This window comes from Oryctolagus cuniculus, chromosome 1 (assembly GCF_051225735.1).
Source record: "Oryctolagus cuniculus isolate XC-2025 breed Fujian yellow rabbit chromosome 1, ASM5122573v1, whole genome shotgun sequence".
Lineage (NCBI taxonomy): Eukaryota > Metazoa > Chordata > Mammalia > Lagomorpha > Leporidae > Oryctolagus > Oryctolagus cuniculus.
This window is the reverse complement of record NC_142867.1, coordinates 46184024-46207954: the sequence shown is the minus strand read 5'-3', so window position 1 is coordinate 46207954 and position 23931 is coordinate 46184024. Positions and strand designations below refer to the sequence as shown.

General features: G+C 44.2%; 1 long non-coding RNA gene and 1 pseudogene across 2 annotated transcripts in view; both read left to right on the top strand.

The window, feature by feature from the left end:
- The window catches only part of LOC149128373 (uncharacterized), a 66871-nt gene extending 48188 nt beyond the window's left edge, over nucleotides 1-18683 (top strand). For both annotated transcript variants that reach the window (XR_016212726.1, XR_016212720.1), the window contains exon 3: nucleotides 18013-18683. This is a non-coding gene — a long non-coding RNA (uncharacterized LOC149128373). The remainder of the gene's footprint in view (nucleotides 1-18012) is intronic.
- On the top strand, nucleotides 5884-6381 carry LOC100357371 (large ribosomal subunit protein uL11 pseudogene; annotated as a pseudogene).
- Nucleotides 18684-23931: the final 5248 nt, after the last annotated feature.

The window sequence follows — 23931 nt, the reverse complement described above, 5'->3', positions numbered from 1 at the left end:
GGGTCACAGTTGAACAACTTGACACACCAGCATAAAGGCATTGTTGAAGTGGAGTTCATTGCCTTGGACAGATACTGTCAATCAACCCAGGCGCTCTCTCAGTTAACCGACAGCCTGGACCTCTAAAGATTTTTAAAAAGAATTTTTAAAAGTATTTTGAGGCAAGAAGAGTTTATTGGGTCTTTTTCTGCACTGACCTCTCTCCAAGACTGACAAAGATTTTAGAAACAAGATGATCAATCAGGAGACATTTTGGAAACTAAAATGCTCTAAACTTGGCTTTTGCAATTTTCACTAGTAAGTACTTTTGTAAAAACTTAAACCATATTATGGCTTTGAGATTCCTATTATCACAGTAATTATAATGCAGGAAGGAAAATACAATTTTTAAAACCCATTCAGGGGCCAGTGCTGTGGCGCAGCAGGTTAAAGCCCTGCCTGCAGTGCCAGCATCCTATATGGGCGCTGGTTCGAGTCCCAGCTGCTCCTCTTCCGATCCAGCTCTCTGCTATGGCCTGGGAAGGCAGTAGAAGATGGCCCAAGTCCTTGGGCCCCTGCCCCCATGTGGGAGACCCGGAGGAAGCTCCTGACTCCTGGCTTCAGATCGGCGCAGCTCCGGCTGTTGAGACCATCTGGAGAGTGAACCAGCGGATGGAAGACCTCTCTCTCTGTCTCTACCGCTCTCTGTAACTCTTTCAAATAAATAAAATCTTTAAAAAAAAATAAAGCCCATTTAACTTGAATTTTGTTCAGCTGTTATCAGAAATCCATGTCCAAGCGAGTATTAAAATGTACTATATTTGAGTCGTTCTTTTCTGTCTAGCTTTATAACTCAACGTGTGTTAAACTTTTGTAAATGACCCAAATAGTAAAAGCAGTTATCGAGGAGCCAGCATATGGTGCAGCAGGTAAGCCCTCACTTGCAGTGTCAGCATCCCATATCAGAGCACAGGTTTGAGTCCTGGCTGCTCAGCCTTCAATCCAGCTCCCTGGTAAAGCACCTGGGAAATCAGTAGATGATGGCCCAAGTACTTGAGCCTCTGTCACATATGTGGGAGACCAGGATGGAGTTCTGGGTTCCTAGCTTCAACCTGGCCCAACTCTGGCCATTACAGCCATCTGGAGAGTAAATCACTCTTTCTGCGCTCTCTCTCTCTCCCTCTCCCTCTCCCTCTCCCTCCCCCTCCCCCCCCCTCTCTTTCTCTCTGACACACATACACACACGCACACACACACACACATTTACCATTTTAATAAACAACTAGCTCCTCTTTGATTGTAAGCTACTTCTGAAGAATACAATGGGGCTTAGAAGTCAATTTGGGGGGCTGGCACTGTGGTGTAGCAGGGAAAGCCATTGCCTGCAGTGCCAGCATCCCATATTGGAGCCAGTTGGAGTCCCAGCTGCTGCTCTACTTCCAATCCAACTCCCTGCTAATATGCCTGGGAAAGCAGCAGCAGAAGATGGCCTGAGTCCTTGGGCCCCTGCCCCCACGTGGGAGACCCAGAAGAAGTTCCAGGCTCCTGGCTCTAGATTGAACCAGCCCTGGCCATTGCAGCCATCTGGGAAGTGGACCAGCAGATGGGTGATCTCTCTCTCTCTCATTCTCTCTCTGTAACTCTTTCAAATAAATAGATAAATCTTTAAAAAAAATTTCTCCTCATCTTGACCTCCTTGAAGATGCCATGGTTTACTATGACATGCACAGTCTCTTTGTGGTGCTTTTCCTCCTGTTATCTCAAGAATCTATTATTTAGATTGACACCATTTAAAATACCCTCTTCAAGTGCAATTTTTTCATAGATCCCTGTTAAGGAATAGCTATGTATTCATGACTTTGTGTAATTTAATCTGGTGTTTATGTCATTTGCACTCAGTCCTAGGAGAAGTAATCCCCAAAACAATGATGATCATTTATTTTGTTCATGAACCTGCAATTAGGGGAGGGTTTGGTAGAGACAGCTCTGTCTATGCTTCAAATGGCATTAACTTAGGAGCGAAAGATACTTTTTAAAAATGGCTCCTTCCTTGTGCTAACAAGATGATGTTGATTGCCAACTGGGAGTTCAGCTGGGAATGTGGGCCATGGGCCCAGTTCTCTATACACAGACTTCTCCATTAACTGTTTGGGTTCCTTTATAGCATTGTGTTGGGTTCCAACAAGTACTCAAGAAACAAGGCACATTCATGACTTCTCCTTGGGAGTCACATAGTTCCATGTCCATCATGCCACAAAAAAATCACCAGGACTTGCCCAGGCTCAATGACAGAGGATGTAGGTACCATCCTTTAGTAGAGAAATAGGTTCTAGAAGAGCATGTAGTATGGGAAATAGGATGGTGTCAATCTTTGGAAAATAGAATGTGCTGAAGCATCCCCCCTAGGTAAAGAATGCGTCTAATCTGGGTTCCATTTTAATCAAAGCTCACCCACGGAACTGAAGGCTACCTAAAACTAGTGAAACTTAAATGAGGATTATCAAAAAAGTGGCAAGGAAATCAGAGTAGCAAAATATATGAAGTATAGCTCAGCATCATAGGAGCTGGAATTTGTCAGACAGCTCGCTCCATCTGCCTCTCTTCCAGGCATCAGATGGCCTCTGGTACTGCTGCTCTCTGTGTATTTGGTTCCGCCTCCCAGGACTGTATTATCAACATTCATGTGGCTGGAGAGGGCCGCCTGGCATGGACTCCACTTACCCTTTCTGTACGAGAGCCCACGCATAACAATATCTCCATGTCTCTTGGTCAAAATATAGGAACAGCTCAGTCTAATCCGTAGGTTGTGGCCCTGGGTCCTAGTCCCATCAGCTGTGGCTAGGAAGGACTTGGCTCGCTCTGTGAGTGTGATTTTGCAGCAGGGGATTTAGGAAAAGACTCTGCCAAAGGAGGAGATGATGATGGTGATGTGTTCAGAGCAGCTGAGGAGGGAAGCTGTTATGTATGTCAGGTCAGCAGACAGTGCTTATAAGGGTTAAATCATTTCATGTCAGTAGCATTTTAAAAACAGGTCTTTGCATATATGAAATGATCAGGAAACATTTGCTATTTTCAGATGTTATTAGGTTGTTAACTCAAAGCAAAATCTCTCCACTCTCTTTTCACCAACAACCAAATAAGATGTGTGTTTTAGACACCCTGCCTGGGGCATAAGAGTCAATGTTTAGGGGCATAGTTAAAAGTGGAATTAACACTGAATTATTAACCTAAAAGTAGTTCAGCGTTAATGGTTGGAACATTGTGAAAGTAGCCTAGGAAGAAAAGATAACTAGTAAAAAGCATGGAACTACCTTTTCTGGAGTGTTTTCAAGGTAAAAATAGTTGATTAAATAAATAAGATAATTTAATTGAGAAAATGTGTAATTCCCAAGGAAGAATTAATTATCAGGATTTCTGTGAGTCAACTAACCAAGCATCAAATATATTTAAAGCCAAAGTTACATAAACTGTTGAGAAATTAATAATGACAAAGTTACAGTGAAAGATATTGATGTTTTCTGATATCAAGTAGAAATAAGATAATTTGCAGATTTAAATTAGCAAAATGTACACAGTAAAGCAAACTATTTTAAGCATTCATGGATCATATATGATACTGAAAAAATACTAGGCCACAAGGAAAAGTTCAACACATTCTATATAGCTTTAAATGGCCTATACAATTTATATTATTTAAAATACTCTCCTATACCTCAGAAATCTGAATTTAGCCCTACCTTATGACCCAGCCATCCTTCTCCTCAGAATTTACCCAAGGGAAATTAAATTGGCAAATAAAAGAGCTGTCTGCACCTCAATGTTTATTGCAGCTCAATTCACAATAGCTAAGACATGGAATCAACCTGAATGCCCATCAACAGAAGACTGGATAAATTATGGGATATGTACTCTATAGAATACTATACAGCCGTAAAAAACCAGTCATTTGCAACAAAATGGAGGAATCTGGAAAATATCCTGCTGAGTGAAATAAGCCAGTCGCAAAGGGACAAATATTATATGTTCTCCCTGATCGGTGACAACTGAGCACCTAAAAGGAAACCTGTAGAAGTGAAATGGACACTATGAGAAACAGTGACTTGATCAGCCCTTGTCCCGACTGTCAAGGAACAACTTACTATTTTATTCCTTTCAGTAAATCCAAGCAGTCAAGCCAGTGCTGTGGCTTACTAGGCTAATCCTCTGCCTGCGGCACTGGCACCCCAGGTTCTAGTCCCGGTCAGGGCACTGGATTCTGTCCTGGTTGTTCCTCTTCCAGTCCAGCTCTCTGCTGTGGCCCGGGAGTGCAGTGGAGGATTGCCCAAGTGCTTGGGCCCTGCACCTCATGGGAGACCAGGAGGAAGCACCGGGCTCCTGGCTTCAGGTTGGCGCAGCACTGGCTGTAGCAGCCATTTGGGGGGTGAACCAACGGTAAAGGAAGACCTTTCTCTCTGTCTTCTCTCTCTCATTGTCTAACTCTGCCTGTCCAAAAAAAAAAAAAAAGAGTTTAAAAGAAACTAATAAAAACAAGTAAATCGAAGCAGTCAATCTTTGACAAAATTGAGCAAGGAGAAAAACCTCTGCAAATTCATATTTTGAAAGATCGAGAACAAGTGTATATGTGTGTCTACATTATGTACATATTTGTCTCAATGGACAAGAGGAAAAGATGCCTGACTTATTTTAGGAAATAAATGTGTTATTAGTATGTTCAAATTTAGCATTCAAGAAAAATATAGGCAGATTTTTCTAATGATAGTCTATGGAACACACTCCATATTACAGAACATAGTTCCTTTAGTAGATTTGACTTGAAAAATGAAGTCAGACTTTTTTTAGGTCAAATGAATGTGGGAAATTCTCACATTGTATATTTCCCTTGGACAGGCATACTTATATTTGCCAATTAAGGGCTCTGGGAATTGTGGGGAGCAACCGAGACTAGACTAAATTACTGGAACTGCTAGGACTACTTCTACGCATCTGCTCTCCCACAATATGGCGCTGAGAGACAGCAAACAACTTCTACACAGCTGCCTCACCAGTTCGACCGATAAGCTGCAGGAGCTGATCCTGCTCTTGATTGGAGGAGAGCAGCATGCTCAGCGTGTGGGTAGCAGAGTTGGGATTGGCGGAAGAGGGCTATAAAGGAGGAGAGAGACAACATGCACCAGGAACATCTAAGGAACATCTGAGCAGCCCGAGAGAGCTGGCCGGCAGCGTGCCGCTCCTCTGCAGAAGCGGGGAAAGCGGCGGGGGTGCCACCCCTCCGCGGAGGCGGGGGGCTGGCAGCAAACCCCGGGAAGGGCGGGGCAAAGAGAACAGCGCAGGGTCCGGTGTCCTTCCTCCGTGAATGGGGGAGCGTCAGGGAATCCCTGCAATAAATAAGTGCCTGAAATGTGTTCACCCAAATTTTTAAAAAATGTGTTTGTCACTGGTAGATATTCTGAGACATGAAATATGGAAATACTTTTGTAGATCATCTCATCTTTGGGAGAGTCCAAAATAAAATGCTATTACACAAAGTTCAATGGTCCATTATGACCAAGTGAGACATACAATAGCAATGCAAGAACAGTTTGCTATAAGGAAATACACAAAGAAAGTATATCGTGACAAAAAGTCACATAACAAGGAAGTGATTATCTCAGCCAGTGGATATTGAGAAGGTTCTTGATAACATTAAGCACTTATTTCTGACCAAAATTTGTAGACTACTAGGAATAGATTGATACTTCCTCAATCTAGTCGAAGAGTGTATATCAAATCAATGGTAATAATTATATCCTGAGTCAAATTATTAAAAGTAAATTTAGCTTTCAGTATTCAGCTCAGAGGATGCCAAGGTGCAACTTTTTTCAGTCGTCCCAAATCCAGGTTCATCTGACATCAGATGCCTCCACCATGCCACCCAAGTTTGATCCCAACAAGATCAAAGTCGTATAACTGCAGTGCACTGGCCGGTGAGGTCGGCCCCACGTCTGCCTTGGCCCCCAAGATCGGCCCCCTGGGTCTGTCTCCCAAAAAGGTTGGTGATAGCATTGCCAAGGCAACCGGTGACAGGAAGGGGCTGAGGATTACTGTGAAACTGACCATTCAGAACAGACAGGCCCAGATCGAGGTGATGCCTTCTACCTCTGCTCTCATCACCAAAGCCCTCAAGGAACTACCCAGAGACAGAAAGAAACAGAAGAACATCAAACACAGTGGGAACATCACCTTCGATGAGATTGTCAACATCGCCAGCAGAGGCGCCACCAGTCTTTAGCCAGAGAACTCTCCAGAACCATTAAGGAGATCCTGGGGACCGTGCAGTCTGTGGGCTGCAATGTTGACAGCCACCACCATCATGACATCATCGATGACATTAACAGTGGTGCCGTGGAGTGCCCAGCCAGTTAAGAAGTACAGAGAAATTTTTTGAATAAAGGATCATCTGACAACAACAACAAAGTAAATTTATTGTAATATTGGGCTAAAAGTAAATTTGAAATATCTCAAATACTAGATAATAGATGAATAATTAAATTATGGCATGACCACTCAATATAACCTCTTGGAGTCATTGAATATCATATTTCAATGGTGGTGAAATACACAAGTCCTAAACATTTGTCATCTTAACCATTTTGAGGTGTATAGTTCAATGTCATTTAGTTCTATTCAGAATGTTTTGCCATCATCTTTATTATCTACTTTCAGAATAAGGAAATATCATACCCATTTTAGCAGTTACTTCCTATTTTCCCATCCCTTAATCCCTTTGGCAACCACTAATCTAATTGCTGTCTCTATGTATTTTTGTATATAGAGAATTATACAATACATTGCCTGTAGTGTCTGGCTTATTTTACTCAACATATTTCCAAGAGTTATCTGTGTTGAAACTTATCTTTCTTTTTGTGATTGAATAATCTTCTATTGTGTGGCTGTACCACATTTTGTCTGTCCATTCATCAGATAATTATCTTTGGTTATCTATATCTTTTAACTATTGTGAGTAGTGCTGCTATGAACATTCATATACAAGTTGTTTCAATGAATATCATATTTTGAAGAACATTTCATTATATAAAAGACTGTAAAATATTATAGAAAATGAAAATAAACTTATAAAGTTATGATCACAGTAGGATTTGATTCTATTGTCCAATATATGAACACTAGGTCAATTTTTAAAAACTCTAAAATAGTCACAGTAATTGTCATTGAGTCATAGGACTATGGATAATTTTTGTGTTGTGTATCACTAAAGTCTCAAAATTTTAAAACAAAGAAAAGCAACTTCTTTTTTATAAAACAGTGCTTGAGAATTGGGAAGACAGAGGTAGCAGGTATATCCTGTTCTTACGGTGACTAAGTCTGAGCTAGGAGATGACAGGTGATGTGGTTCTAGTGGACAATGAAGCATGGCAGGATTTTCTGAAAGATGAATGACTTGAATATATTTATCATCTGCACAAAAGGACTCGCTGAAGGATGAGAGGCTGAAAATATAGGAGAAGGAGGAAGGGGAAAGGTCTTGATTTTTTTTTTTTTTTTTGACAGGCAGAGTGGACAGTGAGAGAGACAGAGAGAGAGAAAGGTCTTCCTTTGCCGTTGGTTCACCCTCCAATGGCCGCCGCGGCTGGCACACCGCGCTGATGCGATGGCAGGAGCCAGGTACTTATCCTGGTCTCCCATGGGGTGCAGGGCCCAAGGACTTGGGCCATCCTCCACTGTACTCCCTGGCCACAGCAGAGAGCTGGCCTGGAAGAGGGGCAACCGGGACAATCCGGCGCCCCAACCGGGACTAGAACCCGGTGTGCCGGCGCTGCAAGGCGGAGGATTAGCCTAGTGAGCCGCGGTGCTGGCCTAGGTCTTGATCTTAGAGAAATTAGGGAAGGGGATGATTAAGGATACTGATTAAAGGATTGGTCTTAAAACAGGGAAACACATAAATCTTTCCTTTAAATCAGAAGGCCTTTCAGTGAGAGTGTAGACAGAAGGAGAAGTATAGATGTATAGAGAAAACTCTGATGGATTCATGCAAAATACAGGAGTACTTCAAAATGATTGTGGGAAATGGAGTTCAGTTGTTTGTGGAAAAATTGAAATTTATGTATATTAGGGGTCTTCAAAGAGTTCATGAGAAACTATGGATTTCAAATTTTTTTGCACAAAGATGAACATTTTTAACTCATCTTCCATGAATTTTTGATTTATTGTAGATTTAATATTCATAGTGATAATAGGTTAAGCCCCGTGTTGTAGAGAGTAGGATGCATTTGTGTTGTGAGCTTGAGAAGGAATAGTGTAAGTGTGGAGTGTGCAAGGTCGGTAACCAGGGCCATCCACCTTTCTGCAGCACTCGAGCTGCTGCTCATTGCCCTCACTGTATTCTGAGACTCATCCATCGCGTTCAGCTTGTGCAAGACCTTTTCCTCGAAGTAGATTTTTTTCTTATGTTGCCAATTTGATCCTGTTGTATAGATCAGTAGCTCCTAGAGCTTACTGACAGTACATATTGGAAATGTTTCCACAGTTTGCCTTTGCTTCTTATAGTTGGGTTCTTTGCATTCCTAATACTAGCCTTTCTTTTTTCATTTGTGAATATATTTAAAGATTTAGTTATTTATTTGAAAGAGTTACACAGAGAGAGGAGAGGCAGAGGGAGAGAGAGGTCTTCCATCCGCTGGTTCACTCCCCAGATGGCTGCAACAGCTGGAGCTGTGCCCATCTGAAGCCAGGCACCAGGAGCTTCTTCTGGGTCTCCCACATGGGTGCAGGGGCCCAAGGACCTGGGCCATCTTCTACTGCTTTCCCAGGCTATAGCAGAGAGCTGGATCAGAAGTGGGGCAGCCGAGTCTCGAGCTGGCACCCATATGGGATGCTGGTGCTTCAGGCCGGGGCGTTAACCCATTGTGCCACAGCGTGGCCCAATTCGTGAATATTTTTAGACATCCGGGGAATTCTCTTCTTTGCTCATATTTACAAAGTCTTTATTTTACTTTTCCAGCATTGAATGTCCTATGACTATACATGGCCATTATAGAGTTTTTTAAATGTAGTTAAAGAAGAAAGTACACACTCCAGTTTTACTGTTTGAAGCGGTTGGAAATTGGTGCATCTGTATGAAATATGAAATAACGGTATTTTAAATGAGGCAGAAACTTCTGTTTCTTTTAATAGTCCAGAGATATTTACCTAGGACTGGCAAGACAGCTCTTTCCAAGTCATCAGGCTCTTTATAACTTTCCTTTATAAGGATTGGCCATTGTAAGGAGGGTCAATATATAGGGACATATTTCTTATTCCCATGGTACATGATAGAGTTCCAACTGTCACATCCATGTGCCAAATAACAGGATGGAGGATTTAGGGAAAAGGAGATTGAGGGAAGTTTGTGGCAGCTGCAATATCATACTTCTACTTACAGCCCACTGCCTAGAATTTAGTCCTATGAATTGTATCTGTAAGAAGATTCTGGAAAGTGCACAGCAGTGTGCTCCACCAACCATTTAATTATTAAGGAAGAGGAGGCGAATGGCAATGGGGGTGACCAGTGATCTCTCATTCTTTCACTGACCAGAGTTATCGTCAGCTCATGAGGTAGAGAGAAGTGGCTACCAGAGGTAATAAAGCAGGGGCATTTGCTTTTGTTTGTGAGTTGTTTCTTTGGATGCAGTTGTGTGACTAACCTCACCACCATCCTCTTCCGTAACTTAGAGGACTGCTCTTGCTAGAATCATTTTGGTGGCTGTCTCCATGTTTTGACAGTTCATCCATCCCTGTCAGGTGTGCTTAGCTGCAGCAGCATCCCTAATCCTCTGGAATGACAGCACCCTGCGTTTCTAGAGGCTTTAGAAAGCTTGACATTTGTCCTTTCACTGATTTCCCCAAGAAATGATGCAAGCAAGTGATTGCTATCTGCATCCCACTGGAGCTATTTTCACTCACAACTCGGACAGTGCTTTGTGCCACATGGCAGCTTGGCAGTCTCCCCAGCAAGTTGTTTCTGCCTATGCTATGATCTGCAGAAATTCCTCAAAATTGCTAGCATGTGAGTGTCGGCATTCCCTAGTTTCCAGCAGTAGATGGCTTTTTCCCCCATAACAGCTGATTTCCTTTTTCCCCTAAAGATTTGTTTGTTTGCTCGTGAGGCAGAGTGACACAGAGGGAGGGAGAAAGAGAGTGAGGGGGACCTTCAATCTGCTGGTTTATTCCTCGATGCTCCCAACACCTGGGGATAGGGAAGACTGAAACCAGGAGCCCAGAACTCCTCCAGATCTTCTCATAAAGGAGGGAGGGATCCAAGTCCATGGACCATCTTCCACTGTCTTCTGAAATGCATTAGCAGAAAGCAGAATTGGAAGCAGAAAAGCTGGGACTCAAACCAGCAGATACAGTTGTCCCAGTGATGGCTTAACCCACTGTATACCACAACACCCACAGCAGTTGATTTTCCTTGATAGTTTTAGTAGAAATTTTGTTGAGGCACAGAACATTAAACATAAGATTTTTCATATCATTCTCCAATCAGAATCCATTTTTTATTTCTTATAGTATTATAAATTATAATTTGGCATATTGTTTCCATATATAGGCTGTATCCAGGTTGAAACCATTCATATGCTTAAGACTTTTTAAGGGGTTGGAATTCTTTAGTCCTTATACGTCCTGAGAGGATAAACACCACTGAATTTAGAGAAGTCTGGGGGCCTAGGAAAGGGGGGTTTTTGTAAGGAGGTACATAAACTGGATCTGGAACCAGAAACCCACCAAGAACACAGGCTACTCATTTGGTCCATTTCTTATGGGCCATCTGGTTCCTCCTAAGGATGTTGTTGCATTTGTGCATGTTCAATCCAATCTTCTAGGTCTCTATTCATTGTCTTCTTCCTAATTTCCTCTCACAGCCCCAGCTATATACTGCTGCCCCAGATCGGCCTCAAGATGTTTCTACTCAGCTGTAGTGCTAACTGCATTCTTTCCTTTTACTTTTATTTTATTTATTTATTTGAGAGGCATAGTTAAAGACAGACAGAGAGGGCGGGCTTCCCTCTGCTGATTCACTCACCAAATGGCCACAACAGCTGGAGCTAGGTCAGTCCAAAGCCAGGAGCCAGGAGCTTCTTCCAGGTCTCCCAAGTGGGTGCAAGGGTCCAAGCACTTGGACTTATCTTCCACTATTTTCCCTGGCCATCAGCAGGGAACTGGATTGGAAGTGAAGCAACTGGGACTCTAACGGGGGCCCATATGGGATGCAGGTGCTGCAGGTGGAGGCTTAACCTACTACACCACAGTGCTGGCCCCTGCATTATTCTTTTCAACTTCTCAAGAGAGGATTCTAATTGTGTCAGCTGAACTTTACAAAGCAAGCTTTTAAAGCGTAAATCATAGATGTCTGGACAGGCTGCTAAGTCCAAAGCCACCCTAGTTCACAATAAGGGAGGTATAGAGTGGTGTGAGAAGAAGCATTTGGCCCAGAACGTGGCTGTTTAGAGCAGCAAGGGCTTAGGTGTTGCTTGACTTGTCTGCACTTTGCTTTTATCTATGTTGGGTCCAGGGATGCTCCATGCTCATTGATTTCCTTTAGCCAGTAAGAATAAATACCAGCCCCCCAAGCAAAACATTCAAAGTTTAGACTCTTAAATGTGTCCACCTTTCCAATCCTGTCTCCTACTTTCACCTTCTCTGCCAGCCCAACTTACCTCTTTATTTGACCCCCAAATCTGCCACTAATAGGCCTGTCTCCAGACTGTTGATCAGGCGGTGCCTTCCTAGCTCTCCTCACTCATGCCATCTTTCAAAGTCCAGCTTTGTTGCTTTTATACCAGTAATGTTTACTATTTGTTAAGCAAGTACCAAGTATTGGTACGTACCAAGTATTTTCCTAGGTACTTTGTATCATCAAATCCTCTCCACTTACCTTTCAAAGTAGGAGCCATTACTCTCATCCCAAAGATTACTTATACTATTGATTGTCTTTTGAGATATGGACCTTTCTTCCCCAACTATCCTTTAACCCTGTGGTTCTCAATGGAGATGATACTGCTCCTTGGACACACTTTTGAAATTTACATTTGCAGGGATTGGTTATCACATTGATTGGGGAGCACCATTGTCATTTACTGTATAATACACAAGACAGTATCAGGCAATAAAGAATTATCCCACAACCCACAAGACTTCCCACTGTCCCACCAGACATCCAAGGTTAAAAACATGCTCATCCAAGGGCTAAAACCTAACTCTGTTTTATTTATAGACACCAAATAACTTTTGCACAGTTTGAACACACTGAGAATTCTCTAGGAATGCAGCTACTACTGTGTCGTTAAGAATTAAAAAGCATAATTATACTTTGTTTAGTTTTGGGTCTTTGGTTGAAAGTTCTTCACCAATGCCAAAAATTACATCCACTGATGGACAACACTGCATCTGGTACCTGAGTCTCCCAACAAAACACAGCTGTGTCAGTCTGCTTTTATAGCTGTCTGCACTTACAGTGTTTCTACACCTAGATGAAAACCTCTGACCTCCCGTAACTATTATTTAAAGCTTTCTGAAGCACTTACAAATTGAAGCACATTCTGTTTCATTATACAATATTTTCTTCATCTTTCTCCTTTAGATTACCCATGGGGCATCATATGGATCATATGTGCAGGTAGAATATACCATATATAGCAATATATAGGCATACTTTAGCACATTTGTGGAAGTTGAAGAAAAACTAAGTTTATTGTGGTGAAAAAGTTTTTGAAATCCATATATATGTGTGGGGAGCAACTCGGACTAGACTAAGTTACTCGAATTAAGACTTATTCTATGCATCTGCTCTCCCACAATATGGCGCTGGGAGAGGAGTAAACAACTTCTACACAGGTGCCTCCAGTTCGACCAGTAACCTGCAGGAGCTGATCCTGCTCCTGATTGGAGGAGAGCAGCGTACTCGGCGTGTGGGTAGCAGAGTTGGGATTGGTGGAAGAGGACTATAAAGGAGGAGAGAGACAACATGCACCAGGAACATCTAAGGGGAACATCCGAATAACATCTGAGCAGCCCCCGAGAGAGCCGGCCGGCGGTGTGCCGCTCCCCCGCGGAAGTGGGGAAAGTGGCAGGTGGAACTGCCCTTCCACGGAGGTGGAAGGACGGCAGCCAACCCGGGAAGAACCAGCAGCAAACCCGGGAAGGGCCGAGCAGACAAAAGAACAACGCAGGGTCCTGTGTCGCTCCTCCACGAAGAGGGGGAGTGACATATATGAAAAGTCTTCAGAGGGTTAATGAAAAAACATACATGGATTTTAAAAATCTTTGCATCAAAATAAACTTATTTTTAATATAATTTTATGCACACTTTTTAAGTATATCATGTATAGATAATTTCAGTGTAATAAAGAAGATGTTAAACACTGTGATTGGGAGGGAACAGAGCTGGGAAATATGGCTGTGAGTTCTAGGGGCCGGGGCCAGTCTCACCCTGCTTTGACTTCCCAGACCTCTTGGAAGAACTCTGTGTATTATGGAGAGAAGTAGGCATTGGTGGAATATAACCAAGAGCAGGAAGGTGGCTCCAAACAAGGTGCATAACTTCCAAGGCTGCACAAGAGCCTGGCTGCTTTCTCTCCGCATTCACTTCTCTTAGAGAACTGCATGGACGCAGGCCACGCCCCTGGATCCTGACCATGCCCTTGATCCATGTTTTCCTGCTTTGCTCTTTCTCCATCTGGAAGCTCTCTTCCTCCTCTGGGCTGATCTCCACAAGGACGGGTCCTCTTCATCTGTTAAGATATAATTCAAGAGGATCTTCCTGACCTTTCCTAATCTTCAAAATTGGATTAATCTTTCCTCTGAACTCCCACAGTATTTTATCTATATCCCTTAGGTGGCATAGTGAAACTTTGGAAAAAGCACATCTTAGAGTTCATTATATACAATTCTTTGCCATGGGGTCTATTGCTGACTTGTTTCTCTATCTCCACACAGTCCACAAGGCACAGAGTAGGTGCTCAGTAAAGAATTACAGAAGAATTGGTGATTACTCACAAGCCCTCCTGCTTTATGAAGCTTGGAGTGAAGGGAGGCAGAGGCGTGGATTCTTCCTGATGGCTGAGATCAACCTGCTCTGGTACTTTACCCCAGGGAAGATTGTACTAGTCCTCAAGCCGGGGGGGGGGGGTGTCAATTAGAATCCTATACAAATGTATTCATGAAAAAATGATCAGGGTCACTAGCCATCAGGGAAATGCAAATCAAAACCACATTCTACCACCCTGGTTAGAATGGCTCTCACCAGAAATCAACAAACAGGTGCTGGTGCTGTGGCATAGCTGGCAGGAATCCCAGATAGCTGCCCGTTCAAGTCCTGGTTGCTCTACTTCCAATCCAGCTCCCTGCTCATGCATCTGAGAAAGCAGTGGAGGATGGTCCAGATGCTTGGGCACCTGCTCCCATGTGGGAGACCCAGAAGAAGTTCCTGACTCTTTCTCTCTGTAACTCAGCCTTGCATATAAATAAATAAATAAATAAATAAAATCAACAAACAATAAATGCTGCTGAGAATGTGGGGTGGGGGGAAAGGTGTCCTAATCCACTCTTGGTGGGAATTTAAACGAGTACAGCCACTGTGGAAGACAGTATGGAGATTCCTCAGAAACCTGAAAATAGATTTACCATATGACCTGGCAATCACACTCTGCGAATTTACCCAAGGAAAATGAAATCAAAATATGAAAGAGTTATCTGTACCTCCATGTTTACTGCAGCTCAATTCACAATAGCTAAGATATGGAATCAACCCAGATGTCCATCAACTGATGACTGGATAAAGAAATTATGGTATGTATACAGTATGGATTACTACTCAGCCATAAAAAAGAATGGAATTCTGTCTTTTACAACAAAATGGATGCAGCTGGAAACCATTATACTTAGTGAAATAAGCCAGTCCCAAAAAGACAAACATCATATGTTTTCCCTGATCTGTGATAATTAATAGAGTACCAAAAAAGTAACGTGTAAGAGTGAAATTGACATTTTGAGCTTCGATGATTATTTATAGCCCTTGTCTCTACTGCTGAGGAACAGTGTTTTTTTCCTTCTTACTGTTTGTTGAACTCTTAGCATAGGGTTAATCTTATGAGCATAAAGTAAACTCAAAGTAGATCATTGTAAAAATTAAGAGTGGGAACAGGAGAGGAAGGAGGAAAAAGGGTGGAAGTGTGGGCAGGAGGGAGGGTAAGGTGGGAAGTATCACTGAGTTCCTAAATCTGTATATATGAAATACATGAAATTTGTATACCTTAAATAAAATTTTTTAAAAAAGGAAGGATGCTGATGTGCTCAGTGGAGCAACCTCTTCCTTAACCATCAGCCCTGCTGATTTTTGAAGAATAGTAGCTCAATTGGCTTGTTGAGCAAGTCCCCTGGGAGTCCATCAAGGGAGTGTTGCTGATGCTTGATATTTAGAAATTAAGGTCTCACACAGCAGACTCATAGAATGGCAGCACTCCTGCCTCGGAATCAACCCTTGGGACATTCGGATCTGGCTAAAAGGTCCATGAGAGTCTCACAGGCATGGAAAGCCATGACACGGTGGCAAAAAACAATCTAAATGAAAGATCCTGGTGAACAAGACCCCAGCAGAAGGAACAGGCCATCAAGGAGAGAGGTGCCTTTCTCTGAAGGGAGGAAGGAACCTCCACTGTGATACGGCCTTGACTAAACAAGTTCAGAGTTGGTGAACTCAAGGGGCTTCCATAGCCTAGACAGCTCATAGCAAGAGTCTTGGGTGATTGCTGACGTCATAAATAAGAGTGCCAATTGTTAAATCAACAACGGGAGTCACTGAGTACATGCTCCCCACGTAGGATCTCTGTCCTTAATGTGTTCTACTATGAAACTTAAAAACAACACTACTAGTCGAACAATACCCTATACCTTGTGCGGTTGTGTGAGGGCAGCCTGTTGAAATCCTTGCTTAGTTTATACTAAGTTGATCTTCAGTATATGAAGGTAATTGAAAATGAAACTTGATGAAGGGTGGGATGGGAGAGGGAGTGGGAGAGGGGAGGGCCATGGGAGGGAGGGAGGTTGGGGGGGGGAAGCCACAACAATACAAAGTTGCACTTTGTAAATTCACATTTATTAAATAAAAAATAACTATATAATAAACAAAGAAAAAAAAGGAACTTAAAAAAATTAAGGTCTCAGATATACGTCTTCTTGAAGTCTTAATGTATGAATGACATTCCATGTGGGAATCTTTGGGAGACTGAAGAGGGGACTACCATCTGTGGCCTCATTTTCCTCTTTCTGCTCTCTTGATCCTCCCAGAAGAGGGGAGCAAGAGTGTTCACATTATCTCACAAAGTGAAACAAAAACTGAGAAAGAAATACAAAATAGAAAGAACCATGATTCAAAGTCCCATAGAATCTCCCAGGCATCCTCATGCCCACTGCCTCAGTGAACCTAAAAGAGCTCTTAGAGGTCACAGTCAGTTCTACTTCCATTATTTGGATGAGAAAATATAACAAAATGGATCTATCCAGGACATTTTAAATAACTGAGTTGTAAGTATTAAGAAAGAAACTAAAGGCCGGCGCCACGGCTCACTAGGCTAATCCTCCGCCTTGCAGCGCCGGCACACCGGGTTCTAGTCCTAGTCAGGATGCCGGATTCTGTCCCAGTTGCCCCTCTTCCAGGCCAGCTCTCTGCTGTGGCCAGGGAGTGCAGTGGAGGATGGCCCAAGTAATTGGGCCCTGCACCCCATGGGAGACCAGGAGAAGTACCTGGCTCCTGCCATCGGATCAGCGCGGTGTGCCAGCCACAGCAGCCATTGGAGGGTGAACCAACAGCAAAGGAAGACCTTTCTCTCTCTCTCTCTCACTGTCCACTCTGCCTGTCAAAAAAAAAAAAAAAAAAAAGAAAAAAAAGAAAGAAAGAAACTATATCTCCTTTACTTAGAAGCCAGATTAGGATGACCTGAAGGGTAGGTAGGTAATCAATAATTTCAGAAGGCAAGAACTGCCCTAAAAGAGCTTCTAAGATAGGGTAATCAGAAGAAAAACCTCTAGTAATTTTAGAGTAATAAAGAGTATCTTTTATTCAGCTCTGTTACCTACTGAGAACCATGCTAAATACTTTTCTACTATGAATACATTATCTATGTCAACCTTTGGGGGGAAAGAGCCTGCGAGATAGACTATTGGTAGCCCTGATTTATAGATGAGAAAACCGAGCTTCAGAAAGGCAGGGGGCCGCTCCCAGGCTCTGTAAGTTACTAAGTGGTGGGTCTGTCTTCCAGTCCAGCATGACAGAGCTCGAAGGCCCAGGCCCTCCAGCCCATTCTTAAGTCAAACATGCCGTCCAGAGTCCCTATGCCCCGTGGAGACGCCCTTCTTTTCAAGAAACCAAGGGGGCAGGGTGCAGACAACAGACAGAAGGCTTCTTCTGTCGTAAGTAAGAGGAACCTCCTGTAGCCAAGAAGATGTAAGGAGGATGCGGAGCAGGAAGCGGGCGAGAGCCGCTGGGAGCTGCCGTTACCTGCAGGAGAAGGCTCGGCGATTCTGCCAGGGCACCGATGGCCCATTTTTTTCTCTTGTTTTGAAAAGAGGCTTGGCTGTCAGGCTTTGATTCAGAGCAGGAGTGCATTCAGAAGCATCCTCTGGGGAGGCTGGGAAGCTGTTCACATCCCCGGAAAATTCAGTGGGAGAAAAAGTTTATGGAAGCGAGTAGGAGTTTATTCAACAGTGTCTGAGGCCTTTCAGAGCCAGAGTGAGTGTCTATAAAGGGGCAGTGAACCATAGGCTGGGAATTATCTCTGTTGGGTGCCTACCTGTGACAGGCCCTCAAGAGCTGCTAAGAGGCTCATTCAGTGCCCTGAGGACAATGGCCAGTGGGGACAAACAATTCGGAGGAGTCTATCATTCTGCTGGTGTTATCTTTAGCACTGAATGAAACCGGAGTTCCCCCTTTCTGCCTCCTAGTCAGCACTATTTTTAGGAGCCAGTGGTACTTTTCAACTCTCTTTCACTATTTTTCAACAGGTTCACAAGGGCACGAAGTGCAGTATATAAAAAGAGGATAATGACTTGGCCTGAGTGCAGGAAAAGGCCCAATGAGCAGAGCAGCACAGCTTGCCAGGACTAGAATAGATGAAAGTTTGGGGAAGAGTTGAGAAGAAACGGCATTGTCTGCCCGGAGAAACTCCCCGTTTTACATACGGTTCTGCTGAGACGCAGAAGTGGACTTTCTGAAGTTCAAAGTGGAGAGAAGAAAGAGTCGATTTGGAACAGTTATGAGTGGGATGTTGCTCTGCTGGCCGGCCCACAGTCCATTGTGGCCCGTTCATACTCGTCGAGCGCATGCCTTTGCCACATGGCTGCTGCTGCTGCTGCGTTCGCTCTCCGTGCAGGGCTGGCTTCGTGGGTGTGGGGTCCGGGGTGCTTGGTTTAATGCTCTGTTAGCTGTCTTGAAAATCCTAAGAATTTTTTGAAACATTTCCTCATCTTGCACTGGGTCCAGCACATTATGCAGTTGGACCTAGGTTAGAGAGACAAAGAGCTGTCACATTACATAGTCCCAGACATCAGACCTTTGCTGTGTCCCAATTATATGAAGGGGAGGGTAAGGGTACAATTTACATTAAATGAATCACTAAGAACTGTATGGCTACTTCTGACTTTGCTTTGCTTGTGTTTTTCATTTCATATCATATCCCCATTACTGTGAGAAAGAGGTCCTGGAGTTTTTGTTGTAATTTTTTAATGCATGCTATTTCAAGACTTTCCAAGGGGACAAGAGTCCCTGTCCAAACCTGTGTCTGTGTTGTGCAATTAATTCTATTCTCCGTATTCCATATGGAATTCCTTAATTCAGGATTCCCTTAGGAGATTCCACAGCTAGAGGCGCAGCAGGAAATGAGGCTCTTACTGAAATCCAGGGACTAACTTGGGAATTCATCTTGGGGGGATTTTTTTTTTCTTGATCTCCCGGGTGTGGAGCGGTACAAAAGAAAAGTCAGCCGCCTTGTCTCAGAGAACCAAGATTACGCTGTCTGCTCTTTTCTAAACGCAAGCCCGATCCCAGTTTTAGTGACAGTGGCAGAAGACATTCATAGAGACAGAGCAGACACACAACACACAAAGTGGGGGCAGGGTCTCCTTCACTGGCTGGGATGTGAAATCTCTCACATTGGACCCATGGTGGATGACCCCGTACTCAAAGTAAGCGTGATGCATGTGCATGGTGTTTTTATCAAACTGACTTTGGAAGGACTTCCCTCTCTGAGTGTTAAAGAGAGCTATCATGGCAAACTGTGTGATGGGTCAGCTTTCTTCCCTTGAACATTTTTCTGGTGTTCAGAAGAAAGTCTGATAACCAGTAACAGAACTGAGCACATACATGGGCAGCACATGGGTTACTCATCACGGGCGGGATTGTAAGAATGAGTCCTGTATCCCGAGCCATGACCCAGGCAATTTCCTACCTTCACTGATCCTGGCTCGCTTCATCTTAAAACTAAAACAAGCGAACAACAACAAAAGAGAGCTAAAAAAAAGCCCAGGATGTTTACATCTCTGAATTGGCTGCTCCGTGCCTCAACCTGCTTCAGGACTTAGACGTGGAAGCGGGTAGGGACGTGAAAGGCAATTGTCGGGGTCCTTCCTGCCCCTGTTCCCTCCCGCCTTCTCCTGCCACTTGAGCTTTGCTGGCCGCTGGGTGCGTTCAGAACAGGTCAGGGACTCCCCTTGTGAAGTCACCCGCAGGAGCTGCCACCTCCGTATGGGGAGGGCTGTGTAGACCCTGCTGCCATCTTCCACCCGAGACCCAGCCTCGGATCGTCCCCACGGCCATCGTCCTCACCGCTGGAGCGCTGCCTCACAGATGGAGGACCCAGCCTGTGGGAAAGAAGAGACCATGACTTATCGGAACATATGGTTTCTTAATTCAAGTTAAAATGTCTGAGCCCTGTTGCATCTGGTGCCATTTTAGTTAGTTAAAAATGCCACACAAGGCTGTGACTAAAGGGGAAGAAATGGAGAAAAATACAGTTATTACACACTCAAGAGCTGGGTTTTGCGGCTCATTACCCAGTGGCCTCCGTGACTAATTAGGTTTTGTCACTGTTGCCGGGTCATTATGCCTTAATTTTTTTGCATAGTTATTCAGCCGTCACTTGAGGAAAAATGAAGTCGAGAAATACCCTTCTCTGTCTCTCCTGCTCTGAATCACTCAGGCTAAAAAACTCTCTGGGCAGAGTGTACCCACAACTGATGAAATGATCATTTTGCCACAAAGGGACAAAGAAGTGTTAGTGGATTAAAGAGACGCTTCTTTATCTGATGGCAAAGACCTCATTGAACTGCAGAGGGCACAATTCCGTGAGGGAGATCATTAACTTTGAAGTCAGTCATCCAAAGATAATGTTTGTCCCTTTGCTTCCTTTGTTGCCCAACTGGCCTTAGCAACCTCTATTTTTTTTACTCATCCTTGAAAAACTGGGGGAAAATGCATAATAAAATAAAGCCCTTAGGTCTTCTACAGGCTGGAGGCCTAGGTTAATTTTTGCTAGCAGCAAAGGAAATTGAAGACACCATGGTATTAGCACAGTGGGGCTTGTGTTGGGTCTGGATAGTAAAAGGACCCATGGTGAGAGGGGAGACATTGGTGTCAATCATGGGGTGGGACGCCACAATGGCTGGTAATTGGCGTGGGTCCACCTTCTAGTCTGTCCTGCTGAGCCTGCAGCCCCCAGCCCAGTCTTGAGCCCCATCACTAACAAGTAAACAATTTATCAGGGTTAGGTCTCCTGCGGGTTGCCCCATCACACGCTCCATTCAGCCTTGGTACTCCCCGCCCCCCCAACCCTCGTGCCAGCCCCACCACACACACAAAAATTTACGTATACCGTGCAATTTGGGGCAGACGCACCATGTAACAACAAATTTACAACAGGCCTACCATGAAAATGGCTGTGTCAATATAGCTGCAAACTGGGGTAGCCGTGCAGCTGTGTCAGGCCAGGACTCGTGGTCCCCAGAGGGTGTCAGGAGGAGAGGGTCACAGGCATTGGCTCCTATCAGAGCTCATTAGGACCCCTGCGTTTTTGACACGATGACAATGGCTCACCCAGATGTTCACTAGAATCAATCAATGTCTTATAAGCAGCCTCGCCTTTTTAATGGCATTCTCTGGATTTGTGTCTGCTGAGCTTGATTTTTGAATGGGTCATGGTTTCTTGAAAGACAGAATGCAGGGTTTGCTGGGGACCCTGCACTGGTCGGTGCAGATCCTGTGATGAGGATCTTGATGGAGTCGTTGGGTGTGTGGAAGACGGGACCGGAGACGTGGCTTCCCAAGATCTGTCTGGAAGCCCCAAACCTCTGCCTCGTTCACCAGCTGTGCAACCTTGCTCAAGTTCCCTCAGTTCCTTATCTGATGGGCAGGTCTGGTAGCTGGAACCTGTGTCCAGTATAATAATTACGTATAGAGAGGACAGTGACTTTCACTGAGGGTTTCTTATGTACCATGCTTTATCTCAATTATTCCTACAACAACAAGGAAGGAAACTTTGGCAGCTACTTTATACAGTTCAGGAGAATAAGGACTCAAAAAGAGAAGAATCAAAGGTGCCACAAACGGAATTTAGAATCAAGTCTATCTGCCCAAAGTCGATTGAGTTTTCATGCAGTGTCGGCCAGGAGCCAGGCACTCTTCGAGAATGTCCGATATACAACCTTGTGTTCAGATTGATAAGCATGTTCTGTCTCCCGGAAAACATGTCTGGGGAGGGTTGGGACTGGGAGGGAATGCCTATGAGATGGGCAGAGCTTATCAGTGGGGGCTTTTTTCTTTCTCAAGTTCAGACATTCTGCTATTGACTTTACTGTGGAGCTCTCATCTAATTCGAGACACTTTCTTCCATTATCAGACACACCACTCTTTAAATTAGAGTGTTATTGATTATAGGATGTGTCCTTATTTAAGAGGTAGTGAGATGTAGAAAATGGTGCACTTTAGAATCGAAATTGTATACCTGAGTCTCAGCATTGTAGGGCTGGTGAATTTCCCAAGTTCTTCTTGGGAAAGTCAAGGAATGGAAAGTCAAGTCAAGGAATGACTTGATGACCTGTTTCACTGCCAGGGGGCAGATGGTCTTCTGTGCCAGGCAGGCCACTAGGTCGGGTTTTACGCTTCCACCAGGGATGAAAGGGGTCCAGGCCAGAGGGCCCCGCTGGTGGCTGATCCCTGTTGCCTCGGGCTCTGTGCATGGAGCAGCCTGCTGAGCTCAGGGTGCGGGAAGGAAGGGCCGGGCAGCAGTCTCAGTCCCTGCGCCATTATCCTCCCTCACAGCTGAGACAAAGGAGCAATTTTATGCTAATTAGTGTACATCAAATGCGCGGTTTTGAACCAATTTTACTTCTTTCACTTGGAAGCAGAGTCAATGAAGGGAGCCTGTGCAGCTGCATTCCTCGGCTGGGATACACAGCTGGTGGGGCGTTTGTCGGGAATGTGTCAGCGCTCTGTGCATCATGGGCAGTGTTGCAGCGGGCTGCTTAGTGGAAATGCTGCTGACACACTCCCATGGGTGAGGAAAAGATCCACAGGGCGTTGGAGGACAGACGGGAGGTGGTCCAAGAGGATGGTCCCCGAATCAGAGGCCAGGGACAGTAGAGAGAGCCTGTAAGAATCCAACCTGCACAGTGCAGCCAACAGTGAAAGCTTCCAGAGCAAGGCAAGTCCTTGCACAAAGAAAAATCCTCACACATGCCCTGTGAGCATCCTCAGTCTTTCTCAAGGTGTCCTGGGCCTTCTCTGTCTCCTCCAAGCCTCCTGGGCTCCTGCCGAGTGGGCAACGGGCCGATCGGATTCTGATTGGCTTTTCAGTTCACTGACCGCATCCGCTCTGACTCCATTTGTCAGTCTCGGGGTGTACAGCAGCCTTTCCTCAATCCTTATACCAGGAGGGACACAGAGTTTCCCTTCTTTCAACTCTGCCGCCAGTCATTGTCCTGGAACTGTGTGCTCACAATGCCCGTGTCACAGCTACTTTGGGTCATTTCGTGGCTGGAGATACGACTGCCCAATACATGCAGCAGTCCCCTGGTCTCTGCCCTCCACCAACCCCAATCTAGGTAAGGTTAGACATTGAGAAGAAAATCACAGGTGTTGATACTTGCAAGTATAGTTCGCCAGTCTGAACACAGAGTAGTTTTAATTACTTTCTTAAAGTTACAAAGGAGCATCCTTAACGTTAAAAGATACAGAAAAGCATAAAGAAGTTTATTTTTTAAGATTTATTGATTTTATTTGAAAGGCAGAGTTACAGAGAGGCAGAGAGAGGGGGAGAGAGAGAGAGAGAGAGGTCTTCCATCTGCTGGTTCACTCCTCAGATGGCTGCAACTGCTGGAACTGGGGCAATCTGAAGCCAGGAGCCAAGAGCTTCTTCCAGGTCTCCCATGCGGGTGCACAGGCCCAAGGACTTGGGTCAACTTCTACTGCTTTCCCAAGTAATAACAGAGAGCTGGATCGGAAGTGGAGCAACTGGGTCTCAAACCAATGCCCATATGGGAAGCCAGCCCTGCAGGTAGCGGCTGTACCTGCTATGCCACAGTGCCGGCCCCAAGATAGCATATTTAAAATTTATATTGCAATCAGGGCTTAATGCTGCACCAAATAAAAAATTTAACAAGGAAAAAGCAAAAAGACCCTAGTTGAGGGGGAATATGGGCAAGGACTGTAAACAGTACTCAAATGGAAAGATGATCATTTCACCCATATGCAGTAAATTTCAAAGTACAGATCGTTAAAACTATAACAATATAATATTCTTAACCAATGGTTGGGCAAAGACACAAAACAAAAATTGACAAAACTATATTTGCAGCAATACTGATACACATAGTCATTTTATTTATTTATTTTTATTTTTCAATTTTATCTCCCACATGTAAGGGAGAATG